Consider the following 7880-nt stretch of genomic DNA (forward strand, 5'->3'; position numbering starts at 1 on the left):
GGCTTATCCAAATCTCATCTTTTGCCTATGCCAAGAGGCTAAGGTTCTGATCTAGGTGGACAATTTCATTCCAGTGGAAGCCCCAATCACCAAGCAGGTGATGGAGAGTACCAAAATACAAGAGGATCAACCCAAAAGGAAGGCACCTGAGCCTCCCCAAGAGATCCCCCCGATGGAGTATTGGGACTAGCTGAAGGCATCTGTAATACACTTGCAAAGCACTTTAGATTAGCTCAGAGAGGAGCAGAAAGATCAGACTAGCATGATTTACAAACTGATCAAGAAGTAAGAGAAGCAACGACATGAGATGGAGGATTTGAAGTGCCAGAAGCTCTCCCCTGAAGAGCCCAACGTCCCTCAACTTGAAGAGCCCAGCGCCCCTCAAGCTGAAGGTTGTTAAGTTTCAACCCTGTGACTATTCCTGTTCCTGTTTCACATATTTCTATCCTAATTTAGAGTTGCATGATCACTAGTGATGCACGAAAACTTGTCTCTCAACAATTTTCCTTCGGCAAGTATACCGAATTGTCATCAAGTAAAAACTCACAATAGAGTGAGGTCGAATCCCACAGGGATTGATTGATCAAGCAACTTTAATTAGAGGAATGTTCTAGTTGAGCTAAGCAGAAATTGATTTGAGAATTTGCAGGAAATTTAATGGCGGAAAAGTAAATAGCATAAATGTAAATGCTGGAAATAAAGAGTTGAATGTAAATGGCGGAAAGTAAATTGCAGAATCTTAAATGGGGATTGGGGATGATGAACATCAAAGTAATTATCAAGAATTAAAGAGAATGGGTAAGATCAAAAATGGGGAATTCATTGGGCTTAGGAGATGTTGCATTCTCCAGATCAAGTTCATTCTCATCTCTTCTTCAATCAATGCATTCATTGATCTCCTTGGCAATCTTAAGTGATTGAATTCTAATTCCTTGGTAATTCAATCTCTCAAACCTTGATCAATAGCCAATTCCTTGGTCTAATTGCTCATGAGAAGAGATGAAGTATGGTCACTGATTATACCACATGTATTCCCAAATCAAAGTGTTGGTAGGATTATATGTCACTATACCCATCCAAACCCCAATTTGGTCCAACATGAGAAAGCATTTCTAGCGTGATATCTTTATTCCGCTTCCAAGGTTCCGAAGAGATCCAAATATGAATAGCTTTTTTTCCAAGACAACTATCCAATTGGATGAAGATTGAAAGCTTTCTAGTAAAATCAAGAGAAAAGAAAGAAGAAGAATAATGAAAACTATTATTGATCCATCAAATTATAACAGAGCTCCCTAACCCAATGAAAGGGGTTTAGTTGTTCATAGTTCTGGGAATAGAAAGCATAGATGGAAAATATATTCTGGAATTAAAACTAGAAGTTGTAGAGAAAGTAAAATTATACAGAGTGTAGTTTTCCCTATGCCCAAAAAGCTCTCTTCTAATTCAAAACTACCCCTATATATACTACTCTTCTGATCTTCTAGTTGGCTCTTCAAGTCTTGGATATGGGCCTTTGGATCTTGAGTTGAAGCAGTTATCATCTTCAGTGGGCTTAGCTTTACTTGCAGATAAAGTGTGAAGTAGGCATGGACTTTAGCTCAGGACGTTAGTGGCGTTAACATTAAGTGAAGGTGTGGGTTCGAGAACATTAGTGCCATCACCTTTTTCACTAATGTTCCTTACCCAAATATGGTCCACGTTAACTTCAATGTTAGTGGCACCAACGTGACCACTAACGTTGCCTCTTGGTCCTTCGCACACGTTATTGAGGTTTACCTTTTTCAATAATGTTGAGAGTCCCTCCTTTTCTCACGTTAGAGTTCACGTTAGTATAACTAACGTGGCTCTTAACGTGAGCATGCCTTAGCCTTGAGAGCGTTAGTGACACTTACCTTTGTCACTAACGCTCTAAAACGCCCCTTTCCTACGTTAGTGCCTCACGTTAATTACATTAACGTGGCCACTAACGTGGTGTTGATTACCATCTCCAATGTTAGTGACAAAGGTGAGTGTCACTAATGTTGGCTCATCTTCCTCTTCTCCACGTTAGCTTCCACGTTAACTGAGTTAACGTGGCAACTAACGTGGTTCATAGTGGCTTAGTCCAACGTTAGTGACAAAGGTGAGTGTCACTAACGTTGGCCATTCCTTGCTCCTCCACGTTAGAGTCCACGTTAACTGAGTTAACGTGGCTCTTAACGTGGCCAATATGGGCTTAGTCCAACGTTAGTGACAAAGGTGAGTGTCACTAACGTTGGCTTCATCTTCTTCTTCCACGTTAGAGTTCACGTTAACTGAGTTAACGTGACTCTTAACGTGGACAATTGCCACTTTGGAGCGTTAGTGGTATTCACCTTTACCACTAACGCTAGAGCTCCCTCTTCTTCCATGTTAACTACCACATTAATGTATTTAACGTGGCAATTAACGTGGGCTATGATGGCTTCGAGGACGTTATTGGCGATTACTTTTCTCATTAACGTTGCAAGCTAGCTCCCATTCCACGTTAGTGGTCACGTTAGTTAGACTAACATGGCTACTAACGTGGCTCTTCCTTGCTTCCTTTGTCCTGAAATCAAGCAAATAAAGTGCATCAAAGCTCTAGCCCAAGTTATGAGATCATGCGTTATCCCAATTATCATTCAATCCATGCATAATTCTCATGAAATCATGTAAAATTCACAATATTTGCCTAAATCAAGATGTAAGTGAATATCGACTCAAAACTTGCTTATTTACTAAGAAAATGCATGAAACTACCTTAAAACACTAAAGAAAAGGTCAGTGAAACTGGCCAAGATGCTCTGGCATCAACTAGTAGTATCTAAGTCTGTATTTTTTATTTTTATGTCTTTTAATTTTTAGAATTACATAAGCATTAATAGTAATTAATTAGTTTTTACTTTTCTAATTAAATATAAATTATTTCTCTTATCATCATTAAACATGAATAAAATAGTAGATTTTTTTAGAAGAATTAAAGATGCATAAATTTTCGAGTCCTACAATAAAGAATAATCAATTATTTTGAGGTGGTGGCATTGCTTTAGTTTCTGAATGCATGAATAAACAATGCATATTTGAAGTTGGAATTTTAGGATGCTGGCTCTTGAAAGAATGAAGAAAAAGGAAAAGTATTGTTGATGATCTGAAAAATCCAAAATTTGATTCTTGAAGCAAGAAAAAGCAGCAAAGCATGATGCATGCGAAAAAAGTGGCGAAAAAAAGAAAATAGAAAAAAAAGAAAAAGCCATTAGCTCTTTAAACCAAAAGGCAAGAGCAAAAAGCATATAACCCTTTAAACCAAAAGGCAAGGGTAAAAAGATCCAAGGCTTTGAGCATCAGTGGTTAGGAGGGCCTAAAGGAAACAAAATCTTGGGCCTAAGTGGCTCAACCAAGCTGTCCCTAACCATGTGCTTGTGGCATGAAGGTGTCAAGTGAAAAGCTTGAGACTGAGCGGTTAAAGTCATGATCCAAAGCGAAAAGAGTGTGCTTAAGAACTCAGGACACCTCTATTTGGGGATTCTAGCAAAGCTAAATCACAATCCAAAAGGGTTCACCCAGGTAAAGTGTCTATAACATTTATATATCCAGTGGTAATACTAGAAAACAAAGTGCTTAGGGTCACGACCAAGACTCTGAAAGTTGTGTTCAAGAATAAAAAAGAACTGAACTAGGAGAGTCAATAATATCATCTGGATTCTAAGTTCTTAAAGATGCTAACCATCCTGAGTTTCAATGGATAGTGAGATGCTAAAACTATTCAGAAGCAAGAAAGCTACTAAGTCCCGCTCATCTAATTGTAACTAAGCTTCATTGAGACTCTGAGATTTATTGTACCTTAATCTTCTTTTCATCCTATTTTATTTTTAATTGCTTGGGGGCAAGCAACAGTTTAAGTTTGGTATTGTGACGAGTGGATATTTTATACGCTTTTTGGCATAGTTTTCATACAGTTTTTAGTATATTTTATTTAATTTTTATTAAGTTTTTATAGGTTTTAGTGTTAAATTCATATTTTGGGATCCCACTGAGTTTTTGTGCTTTTGTGTAATTTCAGGTATTTTCTGGCTGAAATTGAGAAGCTGGAGCAAAAGTCTGATTCAGAGACAGAGAAAGCATTGCAGATGCTGTCTAGATCTGACCTCCTTGCACTCGGAAGCGCTTTTCTGGAGCTACAAAAGTTTAAATTGAGCGATCTCAAAAGCTATAGAAAGCTAATATCCAGAGCTTTCTAGAAATATACAATAGTCCATACTTTGCGTCAGATTAGAAGGCCCAAAACCGGCGTCGAACGCCAGCCTCCTGCCCCCTTTCTGGCGCTAGCGCCCAAGGAGCAAAAACCAGCCTCCAAACGCCCAAAGAGGACCCCCTAGCCAGCGTTCAATGCCCTAGAGGCCTCCTAGCATATGGATCTCATCAAAGCTCAGCCTAAACACTCACTAAGTGGGCCCCAGGAGTGGATTTTAGCACTAAAAAGACTGTTTTACCCTTACTAGTCATTGTTTAGTATTTAAGGGATTAGATTTATATTATTCGAACACCTTTACAATACCTTCTACCATATTTTCGAATTTACTATTGTATTTTCTTTCAGTATGAGTTTCTAAACCTCGTAGGTTGAGGGGAGGAGCCCTGCTGAGTCCTATGAATTAATAAAAGTATTACTGTTTCTTCTTCGATCCGTGTTTGATTTATTTCTAAGATGCATACTCGTTCTTAAATATGGTGAATAGGATGATTAGTGATAATCAGTTCTGTTCATCATACTAGGACCGCGGGCTTGACAACCACCCGTGTCTACTTGGGTTCATGTGAATACGTGTCTGGAAAGCACGAACCGCTAGCTTGATTATGCATCTCTCAGACGGCTAATCCACGACTTTGTTGGAGACTTCTCGAGACACCGGTTCAGTTGATTTTCGCGGAGATTAGGATCTCTATGGTAGAGGCTAGAACCCAAAGAAGCAGCATTCTCTAATTCGGAAGATTCGACCTTGTCTGTGGCGTTTTGAATAGGATTGCCAGGAGAATGAACTGCTAGAGCTTCACCCTTTGTCAGATTGGATGACCACGGCCAATGGCATTTGATCTGGAGCAGAGGAGATTGACGACCACATCCCATGGCGTTGATCACATACAATCTACCATAGATGAAATCACTCACAAGTAAAGGAGACAGTAATACCAGAGTTAATTCAGAAAGGCTAAGCAACTCCTATCCACAACTATATTCCTATTACTGATTCCATTCACAAAATACCTTATACCCTTCTCTCATATTTCTTTTAATGCAATTAAGCCTCAATCCAACAACTTTGATTTCACCTGACTAAGACCTGCAAGGTAACTATAGCTTGCTTCAAACCACAATTCTCGTGGGATCAACCCTGACTCACTTAGGTATTACTTGGACGACCCAGTGCACTTACTGGTACAGCTGTACAAAGGTTTGGGATTCGTGCACCAGATCTCGGATCACAACATGAAGACCAATATTGGGAGCTCATATCTTGGGAAGAACTTCACTCAAGCTTGGTGAAGTCGGTTGGAAATTTTGACGATCGTTTGAGGGGCAAGCATCCTTGGGAGTTCAAGGATGAGTACAAGCATAAACCACCTTGACAATGAGCCTCCCAATTGTCCAACTTAAGGACTTAAACTAAAAGTGCTATGTGGGAGACACCCCATCATGGTAAACTCTTTCCATTCTCTTGTATATATAATCAACGAATGAATGGAGTTGCCATTATTAGGTAGTTTTCTTCTTTTCATACTTTTGCATATCTTACTTTGATTGATAGGTTGCTTGTTAGATTTATGTTTTGATTAGAATAGTTGTTTTGAATTGCATTTTGCTTGAAGTGCAAGTTTCGTTGTTTTGTCTTTGAAAATTTTTCAAAAACTAAAAGATTTTTGTTAAATTTGAATTTTGGTTTATTTAAAATGTATATAGGTTAGGAGAATGCCCTATTTCTGTTTTATGCATCTTAAAAAAAGGGGGGCGCCACGCGTGAGCATGGCCGACGCGCACGTGTCGTGTGCTATGTTGGGACTCCTAGTACAAAAACCAGAGAGTTTGCGCTGGAGTGGTGCTGTTTTTGTGCGAATAGCATAATTTAGCTCCACGCGTACGCGTGGGTGTCGCATACGTGTCATCTCTCTTTTCTGCATTCCACGCGTACGCGTGGACGACGCCTACACGTTGCTTCCCCCTCTTGCTTTTCGCGCGCAGGCGTCGCCCATGTGCATGCGTCGCCTTCGCGCCCCGTTTCTCCCCTGTTTTTGTTCCTTTCTTCTCCCTTCTTCTTCTTTCTTCTTCTTTCTTCTCTCCTTCCTCTTTCTTTCTACCTCTCTTCTTCTCTCTTATTCCTTTCTTACTTTCTTCTTCTCCCTCTCTTCAAAATTCTATTTCTCATTTTTCTTATTTTTTATTTTCTTTTGTATGTCATTTATTGCATTCTAATTTTATTTTGGTAGCTCTTTCTTCTTTTCTTTTGTAAATATGTTATTTTAACATTGGTGTTGAATTTTCCTATATAACTGTTGAGAATTCCTTGGAACATTTTGGTGCTTCTTGACTTGTTTAATATTGTTGGATGATGAAACTTTTAAATCAATGCTTAATCTCTTTTTACTCTTGTGTTCTTTGTGCATTGATATAACCTCATATTGTCTTTTGTGACTACTCTTTCCTATTTAAACTTGATGCTTCTAAGTGTTCTCTTCATGTCATTTACTTATGCTTTGACTTTACTCTTGCATCAAGTATTAGTTGATATGCCTTAGCTTATATTGTTCTCTCATTTTCATGTTGTATCTACCACGTAGTTGAGAACCCTACTCTTATTTTGCATTAGCCCCCGCCTAATTTGTTTTGATATCTTTGCTCGTAGGCTTATTCTTCTTCCTTTTCTCTCCTTTTAGGCTGGCCACCAAGAGGGGGAAAGAAAAACTTCTAAATGGGGTGACAAACAAGTCTCTCCGCACAACCTTTTGAAGGAGCTCATTAATTGTAGCAACCCATCCACCTTTCCCTTCTTTGCATGTACCGAGGAAAGTACAATCTTTAAGTGTGGGGACGTCGAGGACCGACCTCCGTGGGTAACCACTTCCTTTCTCAACTCCAACTCTTAATCTTCTTTGTTAGTTAGTGTCGCATTGCGTGATAGGTTGCATGTTAGTTAGAATTTGTACATATTTTACCACTTCTTTTTATGTTAGGACTACTTGGTTAGAGTGATGATTTCTTTTCTAAGAAAACTGTTTTAGGACACCCTAGCAATTTGAATTTTTTTTGTTGAACTTGCTTGAAGGAATTAATTTTGGAATATGGTTTCTGAGCTAAGAACACAAGCATGTGAGTTTTGAGCCCAATTGTGTGGTTACATCATATAACCACTTATTTCCATTCTTGTGTGCATTATTCTTTTTCTATGACTGCAATCTTTGATTTGTTTGATTCTTTATGTCCATTATTTTGTGTATGAATGAATTTATATGATTGAGGCCATCATTTCATTTAGTTCACTTACCCAAATAGCCTACCTTTCATCAACCATTGTTAGCCAATTTCGAGCCTATTCAATCCCTTTTATTCTTAATTTTAGCACATCACTACCCCTAAGTGAAAAATAATAAATGTCCCTTAATTTGGACCTTTGATTACCTTAGGCTAGTGAGGGTGTGTATCATTTGGGTATGGAAAACTTGGGAACATTGGTTGAGGTAAAAGTGTATTTTGTATTTTTGTTGAAAATCATGGGATTGGGTACATAAATGTTTTAACCATATGTATTGATACTCTTGTATATATTTTATCTTGAAAAAAATATATAAAAAAATAGAAGAAAAAGAAAAGAAAAATAAAAAGAATGCAG

At 38.4% G+C, this 7880-nt stretch overlaps 1 long non-coding RNA gene across 1 annotated transcript in view; it reads right to left on the reverse strand.

Moving 5' to 3' along the window:
* Positions 1438-7880, reverse strand: part of LOC110265500 — a 19446-nt gene continuing 13003 nt past the window's right edge. The window contains exon 3 of the long non-coding RNA XR_002351645.1: positions 1438-1449. This is a non-coding gene — a long non-coding RNA (uncharacterized LOC110265500). The remainder of the gene's footprint in view (positions 1450-7880) is intronic.

This window comes from Arachis ipaensis, chromosome B08, assembly GCF_000816755.2.
Source record: "Arachis ipaensis cultivar K30076 chromosome B08, Araip1.1, whole genome shotgun sequence".
NCBI classification, from domain to species: Eukaryota; Viridiplantae; Streptophyta; class Magnoliopsida; order Fabales; family Fabaceae; genus Arachis; species Arachis ipaensis.